The 17,165-nt window shown below is 43.2% G+C and overlaps 1 protein-coding gene across 3 annotated transcripts in view; it reads left to right on the top strand.

The window, feature by feature from the left end:
- Positions 1-16,676: 16,676 nt before the first annotated feature.
- The window catches only part of LOC124720416, a 331,791-nt gene continuing 331,302 nt past the window's right edge, over positions 16,677-17,165 (top strand). For 2 of the 3 annotated variants that reach the window (XM_047245767.1, XM_047245765.1), the window contains exon 1: positions 16,986-17,119. The gene's annotated coding sequence lies outside the window, so the exon portion shown is untranslated. Of the gene's footprint in view, positions 16,792-16,985; positions 17,120-17,165 lie in introns of those variants that run through there. The other variant, XM_047245766.1, reaches the window with a different exon arrangement.

The raw sequence follows: 17,165 nt of genomic DNA, 5'->3' as shown, positions 1-17,165 counted from the left end.
GGTTACGAAGGTTAGGTGGACGGCGGAAAGACACTCTTGGTGGAGTGGGGAGGATTTCATGAAGGATGGATCTCATTTCAGGGCAGGATTTGAGGAAGTCGTATCCCTGCTGGAGAGCCACATTCAGAGTCTGATCCAGTCCCGGAAAGTATCCTGTCACAAGTGGGGCACTTTTGTGTTTCTTCTGTGGGAGGTTCCGAGTTTGAGAGGAGGAGGAAGTAGCTCTGGTTATTTGCTTCTGTATCAGGTCAGGAGGATAGTTGTGGGATGCGAAAGCTGTTATCAGGTTGTTGGTGTAATGGTTCAGGGATTCCGGACTGGAGCAGATTCGTTTGCCACGAAGACCTAGGCTGTAGGGAAGGGACCGTTTGATGTGGAATGGGTGGCAGCTGTCATAATGGAGGTACTGTTGCTTGTTGGTGGGTTTGATGTGGACGGACGTGTGAAGCTGGCCATTGGACAGGTGGAGGTCAACATCAAGGAAAGTGGCATGGGATTTGGAGTAGGACCAGGTGAATCTAATGGTACCAAAGGAGTTGAGGTTGGAGAGGAAAATCTGGAGTTTTTCTTCACTGTGAGTCCAGATCATGAAGATGTCATCAATAAATCTGTACCAAACTTTGGGTTTGCAGGCTTGGGTAACCAAGAAGGCTTCCTCTAAGCGACCCATGAATAGGTTGGCGTACGAGGGGGCCATCCTGGTACCCATGGCTGTTCCCTTTAATTGTTGGTATGTCTGGCCTTCAAAAGTGAAGAAGTTGTGGGTCAGTATGAAGCTGGCTAAGGTAATGAGGAAAGAGGTTTTAGGTAGGGTGGCAGGTGATCGGCGTGAAAGGAAGTGCTCCATTGCAGCGAGGCCCTGGACGTGCGGGATATTTGTGTATAAGGAAGTGGCATCAATGGTTACAAGGATGGTTTCCGGGGTAACGGATTGGGTAAGGATTCCAGGCGTTCGAGAAAGTGGTTGGTGTCTTTGATGAAGGATGGGAGACTGCATGTAATGGGTTGAAGGTGTTGATCTACGTAGGCAGAGATACGTTCTGTGGGGGCTTGGTAACCAGCTACAATGGGGCGGCCGGGATGATTGGGTTTGTGAATTTTAGGAAGAAGGTAGAAGGTAGGGGTGCGGGGTGTCGGTGGGGTCAGGAGGTTGATGGAGTCAGGTGAAAGGTTTTGTAGGGGGCCTAAGGTTCTGAGGATTCCTTGAAGCTCCGCCTGGACATCAGGAATGGGATTACCTTGGCAAACTTTGTATGTGGTGTTGTCTGAAAGCTGACGCAGTCCCTCAGCCACATACTCCCGACGATCAAGTACCACGGTCGTGGAACCCTTGTCCGCCGGAAGGATGACGATGGACCAGTCAGCCTTCAGATCACGGATAGCCTGGGCTTCAGCAGTGGTGATGTTGGGAGTAGGGTTAAGGCTTTTTAAGAAGGATTGAGAGGCAAGGCTGGAAGTCAGAAATTCCTGGAAGGTTTGGAGAGGGTGATTTTGAGGAAGAGGAGGTGGGTCCCGCTGTAACGGAGGACGGAACTGTTCCAGGCAGGGTTCAATTTGGATAGTGTCTTGGGGAGTTGGATCATTAGGAGTAGGATTAGGATCAGTTTTCTTCGTGGCAAAGTTATACTTCCAGCAGAGAGTACGAGTGTAGGACAGTAAATCTTTGACGAGGGCTGTTTGGTTGAATCCGGGAGTGGGGCTGAAGGTGAGGCCTTTGGATAGGACAGAGGTTTCGGATTGGGAGAGAGGTTTGGAGGAAAGGTTAACTACTGAATTAGGGTGTTGTGGTTCCGGATTGTGTTGGTTGGAATTTTGAGGTTTTGGAGGGAGTGCAGCTGGAAGTGGGAGGTTGAGTGGATGGGAGAGACTGGGTTTGTGTGCAATGAGAGGAGGTTGAGGTTTGCTGGAAAGGTTGTGAAGGGTGAGTGAGTTGCCTTTCCGGAGGTGGGAAACCAGGAGATTGGATAGTTTTTTGAGGTGAAGTGTGGCATGCTGTTCTAATTTTCGGTTGGCCTGTAGGAGGATGCTCTGAACAGCCAGTGTGGATGTGGGAGAGGAAAGATTGACGACTTTTATGAAGGATAGGAGTTGACGGGTGTGTTCATTGGCTGAGTTGATGTGTAGGTGAAGGATTAGGTGGGTGAGGGCAATGGATTGTTCAGTTTGGAACTGGTATAGGGACTGATGGAAAGAAGGGTTGCAGCCAGAGATGGGAACTTTAAGTGTGAGGCCTTTGGGAGTAATGCCAAATGTCAGACAAGCCTGAGAAAATAAAATATGTGAGCGTAATCTGGCTAGGGTGAAGGCATGTTTGGGGAATGAATGTAAATAAAACTTAATGGGGTCGTTGTGGGGGTATTGTGAGGGTGACATGGTATTAGAAGGTGGAAAGTGTAACATAAGGTTGAAATGAAAATGAAAATAACTGGAGAAAGTAACTGGAGATCTGTTGTGAAAAAAGGCGAAAAAGTGTTGGATAAAGCTGGGCTATGTTGATCCTGTGGTGAACTTGGGTTGGTAGACAACGATGTGCACAAAGGTTAGGTGGTTGTGTTGCCGCCAAAACACGTTAAAGGATGGAGAGATTCGTGAAAATTTCGAAAAAACGGCGTGTAAATGTATTAAAAAGAGTGGGTTTGTGGTGGCAGATTATGAAAATGAGGCTAACAATTGTCTGGCGAAGAAATAATGACGTTAAAACCTGTGGGAAGCGGCTAAAAATTATCAGTGACGTGGGAAAAACGGAAATGGAAATAAAGCGAAAGTTATCAGAACTAGACGAAATGGTGGTTTAATAGGTGAAAGGAACTGTTTCTGGACTAGAAACGGTGGATTTTATAGCAGCGGCAGTGTTGAAAGCGGAAAAAATTTTTTGGTTATGGTTTGGAAGTGGGTGACGTATTATTGAGTATATATAGGCGGGATAAAATTGTATAGTAGATTACGGTAAAAAGGAGAAGGTGAATACAAAGTGAAACTACTGGCAAAAACAAAAAGAGAAAATAAGACGACAGAAAAGATTTCGAAATGCAACAGTGACAATAACAAACGTAATTGTTGGGTTCAAATTAATGATATGAATTAATAGAGGGAAACATTCCACATGGGAAAAATATATCTAAAAACAAAGATGATGTGACTTACCAAACGAAAGCGCTGGCACGTCGATTGACACACAAACAAACACAAACACACACACAAAATTCAAGCTTTCGCAACAAACTGTTGCCTTATCAGGAAAGACGGAAGGAGAGGGAAGGACGAAAGGATGTGGGTTTTAAGGGAGAGGGTAAGGAGTCATTCCAGTCCCGGGAGCGGAAAGACTTACCTTAGGGGGAAAAAAGGACGGGTATACACTCGCACACACACACACATATCCATCCACACATATACAGACACAAGCAGACATATTTAAAGACAAAGAGTTTGGGCAGAGATGTCAGTCGAGGCGGAAGTGCAGAGGCAAAGATGTTGTTGAATGACGGGTGAGGTATGAGTGGCGGCATCTCGAAATTAGCGGAGATTGAGGCCTGGTGGATAACGGGAAGAGAGGATATATTGCAGAGCAAGTTCCCATCTCCGGAGTTCGGATAGGTTGGTGTTAGTGGGAAGTATCCAGATAACCCGGACGGTGTAACACTGTGCCAAGATGTGCTGGCCGTGCACCAAGGCATGTTTAGTCACAGGGTGATCCTCATTACCAACAAACACTGTCTGCCTGTGTCCATTCATGCGAATGGACAGTTTGTTGCTGGTCATTCCCACATAGAATGCGTCACAGTGCAGGCAGGTCAGTTGGTAAATCACGTGGGTGCTTTCACACGTGGCTCTGCCTTTGATCGTGTACACCTTCCGGATTACAGGACTGGAGTAGATGGTGGTGGGAGGGTGCATGGGACAGGTTTTACACCGGGAGCGGTTACAAGGGTAGGAGCCAGAGGGTAGGGAAGGTGGTTTGGGGATTTCATAGGGATGAACTAAGAGGTTACGAAGGTTAGGTGGGCGGCGGAAAGACACTCTTGGTGGAGTGGGGAGGATTTCATGAAGGATGGATCTCATTTCAGGGCAGGATTTGAGGAAGTCGTATCCCTGCTGGAGAGCCACATTCAGAGTCTGATCCAGTCCCGGAAAGTATCCTGTCACAAGTGGGGCACTTTTGTGTTTCTGCTGTGGGAGGTTCTGGGTTTGAGAGGAGGAGGAAGTGGCTCTGGTTATTTGCTTCTGTACCAGGTCAGGAGGGTAGTTGCGGGATGCGAAAGCTGTTGTCAGATTGTTGGTGTAATGGTTCAGGGATTCCGGACTGGAGCAGATTCGTTTGCCACGAAGACCTAGGCTGTAGGGAAGGGACCGTTTGATGTGGAATGGGTGGCAGCTGTCATAATGGAGGTACTGTTGCTTGTTGGTGGGTTTGATGTGGACGGACGTGTGAAGCTGGCCATTGGACAGGTGGAGGTCAACATCAAGGAAAGTGGCATGAGATTTGGAGTAGGACCAGGTGAATCCGATGGAACCAAAGGAGTTGAGGTTGGAGAGGAAATTCTGGAGTTCTTCTTCACTGTGAGTCCAGATCATGAAGATGTCATCAATAAATCTGTACCAAACTTTGGGTTGGCAGGCTTGGATAACCAAGAAGGCTTCCTCTAAGCAACCCATGAATAGGTTGGCATACGAGGGGGCCATCCTGGTACCCATGGCTGTTCCCTTTAATTGTTGGTATGTCTGGCCTTCAAAAGTGAAGAAGTTGTGGGTCAGTATGAAGCTGGCTAAGGTAGTGAGGAAAGAGGTTTTAGGTAGGGTGGCAGGTGATCGGCGTGAAAGGAAGTGCTCCATTGCAGCGAGGCCCTGGACGTGCGGGATATTTGTGTATAAGGAAGTGGCATCAATGGTTACAAGGATGGTTTCCGGGGGTAACGGATTGGGTAAGGATTCCAGGCGTTCGAGAAAGTGGTTGGTGTCTTTGATGAAGGATGGGAGACTGCATGTAATGGGTTGAAGGTGTTGATCTACGTAGGCAGAGATATGTTCTGTGGGGGCTTGGTAACCAACTACAATGGGGCGGCCGGGATGATTGGGTTTGTGAATTTTAGGAAGAAGGTAGAAGGTAGGGGTGCGGGGTGTCGGTGGGGTCAGGAGGTTGATGGAGTCAGGTGAAAGGTTTTGTAGGGGGCCTAAGGTTCTGAGGATTCCTTGAAGCTCCGCCTGGACATCAGGAATGGGATTACCTTGGCAAACTTTGTATGTGGTGTTGTCTGAAAGCTGACGCAGTCCCTCAGCCACATACTTCCGACGATCAAGTACCATGGTCGTGGAACCCTTGTCCGCCGGAAGGATGACGATGGACCGGTCAGCCTTCAGATCACGGATAGCCTGGGCTTCAGCAGTGGTGATGTTGGGAGTAGGATTAAGGTTTTTTAAGAAGGATTGAGAGGCAAGGCTGGAAGTCAGAAATTCCTGGAAGGTTTGGAGAGGGTGATTTTGAGGAAGAGGAGGTGGGTCCCGCTGTGACGGAGGACGAAACTGTTCCAGGCAGGGTTCAATTTGGATAGTGTCTTGGGGAGTTGGATCATTAGGAGTAGGATTAGGATCATTTTTCTTCGTGGCAAAGTGATACTTCCAGCAGAGAGTACGAGTGTAGGACAGTAAATCTTTGACGAGGGCTGTTTGGTTGAATCCGGGAGTGGGGCTGAAGGTGAGGCCTTTGGATAGGACAGAGGTTTCGGACTGGGAAAGAGGTTTGGAGGAAAGGTTAACTACTGAATTAGGGTGTTGTGGTTCCGGATTGTGTTGATTGGAATTTTGAGGTTTTGGAGGGAGTGGAGCTGGAAGTGGGAGGTTGAGTAGATGGGAGAGACTGGGTTTGTGTGCGATGAGAGGAGGTTGAGGTTTGCTGGAAAGGTTGTGAAGGGTGAGTGAGTTGCCTTTCCGGAGGTGGGAAACCAGGAGATTGGATAGTTTTTTGAGGTGAAGTGTGGCATGCTGTTCTAATATGCGGTTGGCCTCAAGTTGCCGCCACTCATACCTCACCTGTCATTCAACAACATCTTTGCCTCTGCACTTCCGCCTCGACTGACATCTCTGCCCAAATTCTTTGTCTTTAAATATGTCTGCTTGCGTCTGTATATGTGTGGATGGATATGTGTGTGTGTGCGAGTGTATACCCGTCCTTTTTCCCCCCTAAGGTAAGTCTTTCCGCTCCCAGGATTGTAATGACTCCTTACCCTCTCCCTTAAAACCCACATCCTTTCGTCCTTCCCTCTTTCCTGATGAGGCAACAGTTTGTTGCGAAAGCTTGAATTTTGTGTGTATGTTTGTGTTTGTTTGTGTGTCTATCGACGTGCCAGCGCTTTCATTTGGTAAGTCACATCATCTTTGTTTTTAGATATATATATATAAGATGCTGTAACTTACCAAACGAGAAAGTGCTGGTATGTTGATAAACACAATAAAAACACACACACGCAAATATTTAAACTTTCGCAACCCAAGGTTGCTTCATCAGGAAAGAAGGAAGGAGAGGGAAAGACGAAAGGATGTGGGTTTTAATGGAGAAGGTAAGGAGTCATTCCAATCCCGGGAGCGGAAGGACTTACCTTAGGGGGAAAAAAGTACAGGTATACACTCGCACACACACACATATCCATCCGCACATATACAGACACAAGCAGACATATCTAATGGCAAAGAATATATAAAAACAAAGATGATCTGACTTACCAAACAAAAGCGCTGGCAGGTCGACAGACACACAAACATACACACAAAATTCAAGCTTTCGCAACCAACGGTTGCTTCATCAGGAAAGAGGGAAGGAGAGGGAAAGATGAAAGGATGTGGGTTTTAAGGGAGAGGGTAAGGAGTCACTCCAATCCTGGGAGCGGAAGGACTTACCTTAGGGGGAAAAAGGGACAGGGATACACTTGCACACACACACATATCCATCTGCACATATACAGACACAAGCAGACATATGTAAAGGCAAAGATTTTGGGCAGAGATGTTAGCCGAGGCGGAAGTACAGAGGCAAAGATGTTGTTGAATGACAGGTGAGGGTTGAGTGGCGGCAACTTGAAATTAGCGGAGGTTGAGGCCTGGTGGGTAACGGAAAGAGAGAACATATTGAAGGGCAAGTTCCCATCTCCGGAGTTCTGATAGGTTGGTGTCAGTGGGAAGTATCCAGATAACTTGGACGGTGTAACATTGTGCCAAGATGTGCTGGCTGTGCACCAAGTCATGTTTAGCCACAGGGTGATCCTTATTACCAACAAACACTGTCTGCCTGTGTCTGTTCATGCGAATGAACAGTTTGTTACTGGTCATTCCCACATAGAAGACTTCTAGTGTAGGCAGGTCAGTTGGTAAATCACGTGGGTGCTTTCACACGTGGCTCTGCCTTTGATCGTGTATACCTTCGGGGTTACAGGACTGGAGTAGGTAGTGGTGGGAGGGTGCACGGGACAGGTTTTACACTGGGGGTAGTTACAAGGGTAGGAGTCACAGGGGTGGGGAAAGTGGTTTGGGGATTTCATAGCGATGAACCGAGAGGTTAGAAAGGTTAGGTGGACGGTGGAAAGACACTCTTGGTGGTGTGGGGAGGATTTCATGAAGGATGGATATCATTTCAGGGCAGGATTTGAGAAAGTTGTATCCCTGCTGGAGAGCCACATTCAGAGTCTGATCCAGTCCCGGAAAGTATCCTGTCACAAGTGGGGCACTTTTGGGGTTCTTCTGTGGGAGGTTTCGGGTTTGAGGGGATGAGGAAGTGGCTCTGGTTATTTGCTTCTGGACGTGTGGGATATTTGTGTATAAAGAAGAGGCATCAATGGTTACAAGGATTGTTTCCGGGGGTAACGGATTGGGTAAGGATTCCAGGCGTTTGAGAAAGTGGTTGGTGTCATTGATGAAGGATGGGAGTCTGCACGTAATGGGTTGAAGGTGTTGATCTACGTAGGCAGAGATACATTCTGTGGGGGCTTGGTAACCAGCTACAATGGGGCGGCCGGGATGTTTGGGTTTGTGAATTTTAGGAAGTAGGTAGAAGGTAGGGATGTGGGGTGTCGGTGGGGTCAGGAGGTTGATGGAGTCAGGTGAAAGGTTTTGTAGGGGGCCTAAGGTTCTGAGGATTCCTTGAAGCTCTGCCTCGACATCAGGAATGGGATTACCTTGGCAAACTTTGTATGTAGTGTTGTCTGAAAGCTGACGCAGTCCCTCACCCACATACTACCGATGATCAAGTACCACGGTCATGGAACCCTTGTCCACCAGAAGAATGACGATGGATCGGTCAGCCTTCAGATATATATAACTTACCAAATGAAAGTGTTGGTATGTTGATAGAGGCAATCTATATCAACATACCAACACTTCCGTTTGGTAAGTTACAGCTTTTTGTTTTTAGATATATTTTTCCCACGTGGAATGTTTCCCTCGTGCATGTGTGTGTAAATGAAAAATGTTCTACCAAAAATATTCTTATTTGTTTCCACCGTATAATAACTTTCATGTTAAAAGGATTAGGCTCTGTTATAAATAGTAACACATAATAACAAACTAACTCATAGTCTGTTATCATTAACAGTGCTTTCTTTCAAAGTTATTTACAATATTTCTTAATAATTATTCGTTTTTTTTTCCAAAAGTGATTGCCCAATATGCAAAAGTATATCACACTAAAATCATTCATTGTTTTATACATGTCTAGCATATCTGTTTGTTTAAATGCAGAGATACATCATATTGTAAATGTAGGCTTCTGCAGCCATTGTCACAGTCAATAAAATTCTTCTCGGTTTGTGACCGCATTATCGGCGTAAATTTCTGACATTTCAGAGACTATTGCAAGACACCTTCCTCAAGGTGTATTGCTAACTGCTCACTGGGCACTAGTTCAATTACTTATATCACAACATTGGTGTTCCTCCATCTCTTCAGGAATGCAAGATATTGATACTAAGAGAGGATGAGAATGATTATATATGTAATTCATTGTCTTATATATGTCTAGTGGCTAACCAAGAAGCCAATGACAGTTTTTTATAGATTTTGCTTTAAAAATATATCCATAACACTTTCATCCTCTATTTCACCCCCAAATGGGCCGAATTTCCAAAAATACTGCAGCAAATATTTTTTTATTTCTACCCAAAGAAGCTCATCACACGTCTTCATAGATTTAGCTTCAAAAATGTGTTCATAGTGAAATATTTTCATAAAACTTTTCATTCCCAACTTCACCCCTCAGGGACTGACACATGTATTTTTTATTTAGAACCAAGAGGTAAAATACAAATTTTAATGGTTTTGAAAATGCTTTAGCAGTTCTTTAATAATGATTTATTTTCAAAAAAACTTTCACTCACTATTTCTTCTCCTTAGATGCGAAATTTCAAAAAATGTCTTCTTAGACAATGGCTATGGTATTACATCAACATTATCTCCCATGAACATTATCCCCCATGAACCATGGACCTTGCCGTTGGTGGGGAGGCTTGCGTGCCTCAGCGATACAGATAGCCGTACCGTAGGTGCAACCACAATGGACAGGCATCTGTTGAGAGGCCAGACAAACGTGTGGTTCCTGAAGAGGGGCAGCAGCCTTTTCAGTAGTTGCAGGGGCAACAGTCTGGATGATTGACTGATCTGGCCTTGTAGCACTAACCAAAATGGCCTTGCTGTGCTGGTACTCCTAACGGCTGAAAGCAAGGGGAAACTACAGCCGTAATTTTTTCCCGAGGGCATGCAGCTTTACTGTACGGATAAATTAGGATGGTGTCCTCTTGGGTAAAATATTCCGGAGGTAAAATAGTTCCCCATTTGGATCTCCGGGCGGGGACTCCTCAAGAGGACGTCGTTATCAGGAGAAACAAAACTGGCATTCTACAGATTGGAGCGTGGAATGTCAAATCCCTTAATCGGGCAGGTAGGTTAGAAAATTTAAAAAGGGAAATGGATAGGTTAAAGTTAGATATAGTGGGAAATAGTGAAGTTCGGTGGCGGGAGGTACAAGACTTTTGGTCAGATGAATACAGGGTTAGAAATACAAGATCAAATAGGAGTAATGCAGGAGTTGGTTTAATAATGAATAAAAAAATAGGAGTGTAGGCAAGCTACCACAAACAGCATAGTGAACACCTTACTGTGGCCAAGATAGACACGAAGCCCACGCCTACTACAGTAGTACAAGTTTATATGCCAACTAGCTCTGCCGATGACGAAGAAATTGAAAAAATATATGACGAAATAAAAGAAATTATTCAGATAGTGAAGGGAGACGAAAATTTAATAGTCATGGGTGACTGGAATTCGGTAGTAGGAAAGGGGAGAGAAGGAAACGTAGTAGGTGACTATGGATTGGGACTAAGAAATGAAAGAGGAAGCCGCCTGGTAGAATTTTGCACAGAGCACAACTTAATCATAGCTAACACTTGGTTCAAGAATCATAAAATAAAGTTGTATACATGAAAGAAGTCTGGAGATACTGACAGGTTTCAGACAGATTATATAATGGTAAGACAGAGATTTAGGAACCAGGTTTTAAATTGTAAAACATTTTCAGGGGCAGATGTGGACTCTGACCACAATCTATTACATATGAACTGTAGATTAAAACTGAAGAAACTGCAAAAAGGTGGGAATTCAAGGAGATGGGACCTGGATAAACCGACTAAACCAGAGGTTGTACAAAGTTTCAGGGAGAGCATAAGGGAACAATTTACAGGAATGGGGGAGAGAAATACAGTAGAAGAAGAATGGGTAGCTTTGAGGGATGAAGTAGTGAAGGCAGCAGAGGATCAAGTAGGTAAACAGACGAGGGCTAGTAGAAATCCTTGGGTAACAGAAAAAATATTGAATTTAATTGATGAAAGGAGAGAATATAAAAATGCAGTAAATGAAGCAGGCAAAAAGGAATACAAACGTCTCAAAAATGAGATCGACAGGAAGTGCAAAATGGCTAAGCAGGGATGGCTAGAGGACAAATGTAAGGATGTAGAGGCTGATCTCACTGGGGGTAAGATAGATACTGACTACAGGAAAATTAAAGATACCTTTGGAGAAAAGAGAACCACTTGTATGAATATCAAGAGCTGAGATGGAAACCCAGTTCTAAGCAAAGAAGGGAAACCAGAAAGGTGGAAGGAGTATATAGAGGGTCTATACAAGGGCGATGTACTTGAGGACAATATTATGGAAATGGAAGAGGATGTAGATGAAGATGAAATGGGAGATATGATTCTGTGTGAAGAGTTTGACAGAGCACTGAAAGACCTGAGTCGAAACAAGGCCCCGTGAGTAGACAACATTCCCTTAGAACTACTGACAGCATTAGGAGAGCCAGTCCTGACAAAACTCTACCATATGGTGAGCAAGATGTATGAGACAGGTGAAATACCCTCATACTTCAAGAAGAATGTAATAATTCCAATCTCAAAGAAAGCAGGTGTTGACAGATGTGAAAATTACCGAACTATCAGTTTAATAAGTCACAGCTGCAAAATACTAACGCGAATTCTTTACAGACGAATGGAAAAACTAGTAGAAGCTGACCTCAGGGAAGATTAGTTTGGATTTCGTAAAAATATTGGAACACTTGGGGCAATACCGGCCCTACGACTTATCTTAGAAGCTAGATTATGGAAAGGCAAACCTATGTTTCTAGCATTTGTAGACTTGGAGAAAGCTTTTGACAATGTTGACTGGAATACTCTCTTTCAAATTCTGAAGGTGGCAGGGGTAAAATACAGGGAGCGAAAGGCTATTTACAATTTGTACAGAAACCAGATGGCAGTTATAAGAGTCGAGGGACATGAAAGGGAAGCAGTGGTTGGGAAGGGAGTGAGACAGGGTTGTAGCCTCTCCCCGATGTTATTCAATCTGTATATTGAGCAAGCAGTGAAGGAAACAAAGGAAAAATTCGGAGTAGGGATTAAAATCCATGGAGAAGAAATAAAAACTTTGTGGTTCGCCGATGACATTGTAATTCTGTCAGAGACAGCAAAGGACTTGGAAGAGCAGTTGAACGGAATGGATAGTGTCTTGAAGGGAGGATATAAGATGAACATCAACAAAAGCAAAATGAGGATTATGATATGTAGTTGAATTAAGTCGGGCGATGCTGAGGGAATTAGATTAGGAAATGAGACACTTAAAGTAATAAAGGAGTTTTGCTATTTGGGGAGCAAAATAACTGATGATGGTCAAAGTAGAGAGGATATAAAATGTAGACTGGCAATGGCAAGAAAAGTGTTTCTGAAGAAGAGAAATTTGTTAACATCGAGTATATATTTAAATGTCAGGAATTCGTTTCTGAAAGTATTTGTATGGAGTGTAGCCATGTATGGAAGTGAAACGTGGATAATAAATAGTTTGGACAAGGAGAGAATAGAAGCTTTCGAAATGTGGTGCTACAGAAGAATGCTGAAGATTAGATGGGTAGATCACATAACTAATGAGGAGGTATTGAATAGGATTGGGGAGAAGAGAAGTTTGTGGCACAACTTGACTAGAAGAACGGATCGGTTGGTAGGACATGTTCTGAGGCATCAAGGACTCACCAATTTAGTATTGGAGGTCAGCATGGAGGGTAAAAATCGTAGAGGGAGACCAAGAGATGAATACACCAAGCAGATTCAGAAGGATGTAGGTTGCAGTAGGTACTGGGAGACGAAGAAGCTTGCACAGGATAGAGTAGCATGGAGAGCTGGATCAAACCAGTCTCAGGACTGAAGACCACAACAACAACAATATCTCCAAATTTCAGATTTCTATTCTTCGCTACTTGGTCTGGCCAGTGGGGAGTCAGTGAATCAGTCAGGACATTTCTACATCTACATCTATAATCTACAAACCACCATGAGGTGGATGGGAGAGGATACGTCCCAAAGTATCAGTTATTAGGATTTCTTCCCATTCCAGTCACATATGGAGCACAGGAAGAATGACTGTTTCAGTGCATCTGTACTTGCAATAATTATTCTAATCTTATCCGTCTTCACCCCTACATGAGTAATACATCGCGGATTATACAGGGTGTACATAAAGTCCAGGAACACTTTCATTATTTATTGCACAAGAACCAAACATTGTACAGATATCATACATATGTAATTTTGAAGAGAAACACTCAAAGTTTTATTTTCATGTATACCACTGTAGTGCAGTTTGGTAATTTGCTGATAGGCAGTGCTACTCACAAACATGGCGAGTTCAGGTGTGGAGTGAGCTGTTTCACTAAATGGCCTCCCCGATCACCAGATCTCACTCTATATGACTTTTCTTCTATGGGGATGCATTAAAGACCTGGCATATGCACAGCCTCTACTACATGACATAGCAGAGCTCCGGAAGAGAATACGGGAAGCGACTGCCACAGTCGACGATGCCATGCTGGGACGGGTATGGCAAGAATTTGATTACCTTATTGACGTCTGCCGGGCCACTCACGGTTTGCATATTGAATGTTTGTACAAAAAACTTTCCAAGTTTCTCTTTAAAATGCAGTATGTATGACATCTGTACAATGTTTAGTTCTTGTGCAATAAATAATTGAATTTGTTCCCAGACTTTATGTACACCCTGTAGTATACTCCTAGAGTCATCATTTACAGCCAGTTCTTGAAACTTTGTTAATAGACTTTCTTGGGATAGTTTATGTCTGTCTTCGAGAGTCTGCTTGTTCCATTCCTTCAAAATCTCTGTGACACTCTCTCACAGATCAAATAAACCTGTGACCATTCATGCTGCCCTTCTCTGTATACATTCAATATCCACTGTTAGTACTATCTGGTATGGGTCCCACATGCTTCAGCAATATTCTAGAACCAGTTGCACAAGTGATTTGTAAGAAATCTCCTTTGTAAACTGATTGCACTTCCCTAGTATTCTACCAATAAAATGAAGTCTACCATCTGCTTTATCCACAACTACGTCTATGCGACCATTCAATTTCATATCCCTACAAAGTGTTACACCCAGGTATTTGTATAAGCTGGCTGATCCCAACAGTGATTTGCTGATATTATAGTTATACGCTAATATGTTTTTTTAATTTTTTGTTTTTGTTTTTTCATTTTGTGAACATTTAAATTAAGTTGCCAGTCTTTTCACTACCTTGAAATCTTATCAAGATCTGGCTGAATATTTATGCAGCTTCATAATAGATAACTGCATCATCTGCGAAAAAGTCTGAGTTTACTATTAATATTGTCTGGCAGGTCATTAATATACAACATCAACAGCAAGGGTCCCAACACACTTCCCAGGGACACACCTAAGGTTACTTCTACATCTGATGATGACTCACCATCTGAGATAACGTGCTGTGTCCTCACTACCAAAAAGTCCTCATCCAGTCACAGATTTCACTTGACATCCCGTATCATCGTACTTTTGACACCAAGCATAGGTGAGGTACTGAGTCAAATGGTTTTCTGGAAATCAAGAAATACTGAATCTACCTGACTGCCTTGATCCAAACCATCCATTACATCATGTGAGATAACTGCAAGTTGAGTTTCATGTGATCAATGGTTTTGGAATCGGCATTGGTTGGCACTGAGGTCATTCTGTGCAAGATACATCATTATGTTTGAGCTCAGAATATGTTCTACGATTCTGCAACAAATTGGTATGCAAATTAAATGGTAGGTTTGTCAATCGCTTCTACTACCCTTCTTGTAGATGTGTGTGACCTGTGCTTTTTTCCAAGAATTGGGCATGGTTCTTTGTTCAAAGGATTTATGACAGATTATAGTTAGCAGAGGGACTAACTCAGCACCAAATGCAGGATGGAATCTGACAGGAATTCTATTGGGTCCTCGAGCTTTGTTCAATTTTAATATTTTCAGCTATTTCTCAACACCACTGACACTAATACTCATTTCATTCACTTTTCATTGGTACAAGGATTAAATTGGGGCAATTTTCATATGTTTTCCTTTGTAAAAGAACATTTGAAAATGAAGTTAAGCATTTCATCTTGTGCTTCGTTATCCTCAATTTCAGTTCCTGTCTTACTCACTAGGGATCAGATACTAGCTTTCGTTTTATATAGATTAAGCAATTCCATTTGTCTCACAGATTTCAAGTTTTGAGTATTCTGAGTAGTTTGTGTGTGCTGTGAAGCTGCGCCACGTTCACGCTTTATGTCTAGTGGAAGGTGCAACTGTGTCTGTTTCAGCAAGAAGTGTGTCAGCAAGAAACAGTGCACAGCTGGTGGATGTACGACACCAGATAGCACTCACAGCTAACTTAAGATGTGTCTGTCATAGATAATAATACTGTGTACATACTTTTCACAGGTAGCTATAGCATTCTCAGTACTTACATGGTGGCAGATGGGACTAGAACAGAAATGCACATAGTATGGAAATGCAAAAATGTGAGCAGAATGTGTGTTGAACAAACATATGAACATCAGTTGACTCTGTCATACTATACAGACAGTCTCATTCACGTACAGCGGTCTAGTACCAAGATGTTGAACATTCTATGCTTCAGTTACCATCTCAAAGTCACAGTGCGGTGCTAGGCTCACATTCACATGTTTAAATACACTTGCAATCAAACTGTACATATTCGTAAACAGCAGTAGTTTTCTAGCATTTATCTGATTTTGCCGAATAACAGCAAGTCTGACAGGCTGGAAAGAAATCCTGTGGACCATGACTGCTGTCACTTCAACCCTACCAATCAAGAACCCCCCCCCCCTCACACACACACACACCTGCAGTTTATAAAGTACTAGCAATTGAGCTTGCAGCAGCATTGTCTGGTAACTACCAGTTGCACTTTTTTTTTTAATTGATAGTATTGCTTGCACAACTGGCCAATTGCTATGGCGCCAAATCTGTAAATTGGTAAAGTTGGTCGTAAAATTGCCAACTTGGTAGGGCACTAAATATGAAAATTGGTAAACTGACTGTGGATTTGCTGATTTGTTAGGTCACTAAATCTAGGAATTGGTAAAACTGATTGTAAAATTGGCAATTTGGTAGTACACTAAATCCAAAAACTGGTGAACTGGATGTATAATTTGTAAATTGGTAGGATGCCAGATCTTGAAATTGTTAAAACTGGACATAAAATTGGCAACTTGGTACGATGCCAAACTGGAAATTCCTAAAACTTGTTTGTAAAATTGGAAATTTGATAAGTAGCCAAATCCAGAAAGTGGTAAACTGGCTGAAAATTGGTACAACAGCCCATCAGATCTGGAAATTGATAAAATTGGCAGACTGGTAGGGCGCCTTTTGGGAAACTGTTAAAATTGATAGGAAAAACCAATATGCAGATGACCAGCCAAAACAGAATTGTCTGATGTGTAAGTGCGTCCATTCTTACAATGTGCATATGCATTAAAATGCGTTATAGTACAATTACAAACATCATACATACTAGTTATAATAACTTGAAAGAGGTTTTTGGCAGTTGTCACACGTGTACGTAAAAACCGCGCTTGTTATGATTGTGACGTCACAATCGCAGGCTTTGCCAGCTCATCTCTGCAAAACTGCAGACCCGCAGTCAGCAGCGACTGCGGTTAATTGTTTGAAAAGTAACACATGCAAATTAATTTGAGAGCTCCCGTGATGCGTGTAAGGTGTGGAGCGCGGGTTGAGGATGTCCTTCACAGGGCAGTGACGTGATGTAATGGCCTTGGTGAAACACAGACTGTGGTGAAACTGTCCGGATGCAGTGCTGTCAGAATTCCAGGAATGCTGATGCTGCTGTCAGCATTTTTTGAATCTAACACACACTGATGCTCTACTACTGCGTGGCGTCTGGCAACAGAAAGAGGTTGGTTATTACACGTACGTGATGCCAAATTTCTGGTTCCATGAATCTCGGTGCATATTGTCGCGATACACTGTAACACTATTCGATTACGGCTATAATACGGACGTCTACGCATTAGGTGGAGTTGCTTACGTCAACAATTTGCAGGTTGGTATTTGCAACGAGCGTAAATATTGCAATAGTATCTATGATGTGCGTCGAGAAGTGTCATATTGCATGAACAAAAAATATTTAGCGAATTTTTAATGGATAATGAAGACTTAAATGAACAAATAAATCTTTTGAGTTTATGTTTTTATTCAGGCGAAGGGCCTAGAAAAAGCAGAACGTAAGTTGATTAGGAAGTGCATAACTTCGTGAAAACGTGTGATGAT

This window comes from Schistocerca piceifrons, chromosome 11 (assembly GCF_021461385.2).
Source record: "Schistocerca piceifrons isolate TAMUIC-IGC-003096 chromosome 11, iqSchPice1.1, whole genome shotgun sequence".
NCBI lineage: Eukaryota > Metazoa > Arthropoda > Insecta > Orthoptera > Acrididae > Schistocerca > Schistocerca piceifrons.
The sequence above is the reverse complement of the archived record's forward strand: the minus strand, read 5'-3'. Positions and strand labels throughout refer to the sequence as shown.